Source organism: Panthera uncia, chromosome B1 (genome assembly GCF_023721935.1).
Source record: "Panthera uncia isolate 11264 chromosome B1, Puncia_PCG_1.0, whole genome shotgun sequence".
In the NCBI taxonomy this organism is placed as follows: domain Eukaryota; kingdom Metazoa; phylum Chordata; class Mammalia; order Carnivora; family Felidae; genus Panthera; species Panthera uncia.
In genome coordinates, this window is record NC_064811.1 from 103,798,436 (window position 1) to 103,800,659 (window position 2,224).

Here is a 2,224-nt window from a genome sequence, read left to right on the forward strand (position 1 = left end):
AGTTCTTTTGCCAGCAGTACCATCCAACAGTTTAGGAAAAGCCTGAATTATTGACAGGTGATCGATAATTTATAACATCACCTCAATGGAAAGACATATTTTGTGATAAAATAGATGCAGCAGTGGGGGTCCATGGCCAAAGACCAAAGACCAAAAATCTTACATGTTGCAATGGCCTATTGAAGGTCCAGTTACAACAAAGATTGACAAACATCTTTTCTAAAGGGTCACACAGTAAATCTTTTAGGCTTCACTTGCCACAGGGTCGATGTTACACCTACTGATTACCATAAGAAGCAATGATTTCTGCCAGATGAAGAGGGCACCGAAACATATCATGTTACTTCCACTGTCAATGAAAACAGAGAATATGAAACTTCAGCAGCTACGGTTTGATCAAGGGAAGGCAATCAAAGGCTCAAACTTCTTTGGGATGAAAGTCTGGGTCACTGCACAGGAATGCAACCTGGATTACTGTCAATTTTGGCTAAGGAAAGGAATATCTAGAATATTGGAGGAGAGAAATTATGACTATCAATTGTGGTCATGTAAACAATGGCAGTCACAGGAACTAGAGCTTGTTAAACTACCCTTCGTGCATTATGTATTTGTGAAGATTATAGGCTATTACCATGAATCCCCAACATTAGCAAAAATGTAATTTGGGCCATAAATGCAAAAGGATTTATGCAAAAAGTAGACTGTATCAGATGCTTTTGTTTCTTCTCAATGACACTTCTGATGCCAGTGCTGGCTGTGGGGGATAGTTCTGCATGGGTATTAACACTCTTTGAGAAAAGTGGCCCATTTCAAAAAACAGGTTACATAGTCCAATGATCTGCCTGAGTCCCCTCCAGTGCGGTGGCCGTTGGTGGAGACTTATGCGGGATATGTGTATTACAAGAATTGAGGAAAGCAGAAGACAATCCTACAGGCAATCCTACAGGCAATCCTACAGGCAATCCTTTAACCCTTGGTTAAAGGGCACAGAAGCTGATAGCTACGTGTCCCACCTTCCATCCTTTGGACAGCTATTTCTCACAGGCTTTCTGTATAGTTCCCAGGATGTTTTGGCACAATTGTACACTCCTATAACCCACAGTGGTGATTTGGATAATTCATAATTATGTTAACATTCCTGCCATCCCTGTATCAGTCTCCCTGATTCTTCATTCCAGCTGTTGGGGCTGGTCTCCAAAATAAACTACCTGAATAAATATTGTACCTCAGCCTCTATTGAGTGAAAAACGAAGTTAAGAAAACCAATCAAATAAAAAACCTCTAGTTTAATATAAGAGTTTAAAAATGAGAAAATACATGAATAAATTTATAACAGTAAACTTGAAAACTCATAAGACATTCATTCTGTAAAAAAACACTGAAATAAGAAGAAATTGACCTTCTGACTAGTTTTACAGCCATCAAAGGATTGACTTAATGATTAATTTAAAATTCTTGCATGGGAGGAAAACAAAAGCAAAACAGAAGCAGCCTGTCTGAGTCTGTCAAAATATTAAGAATATTTTTCAAGTGTCTGTCAAAATATTGAGGTAGAAAGAAAACAAAAAGAAATGGCATGCTTCTCAAATTTGTTAAACAAGTTGGTAAAACCCTGACACCAAAAATACCATGTTCTCTTAACCAACTTCTTTTAACCAGGTACTTTGATTAGCAATATCACTTTCCATACCAATATATTAAAGGAGAAAAAGAAATCATGTGCTTATTTCCAGGCATTCAATAAATGCATGGACACATGTCAATACCCATTTGTCATAGAAAGCTGATATAAAACTAGAAATGAAAGGAGACTTTCTTGAACTTATAATGGATAATCATTGAAAACCTAAAGCAAACAACGATGAAACATTTAAAGCATCATCTTTAAGGTCAGAAATGTATGTGTCCAATACCTTCAATTTTATTCAACATAGTACGAGGTCTTAGCTACCATAATAGACACACAAAAAGAAGATGTAAAATAGATTAACATTTCCCGTTACCTGCCAAATGATACACTGTTTTTCGGAATCAGAGATTTTATTTTTACAATTGTGTGTGTGGGTGTGTACGTGTGTGCGTGTGTGTGGATAATTGATAGAAAAGGATAGTGAGTGAAAGGGAAAAATAAGATATGGAAGAAAGATTTAAATGAGAGATGAAAGTATTTGAGCAAGACTGCTGTATGTGAGAAACAGTGTTTTCTCATCTCTACCCTATGCCT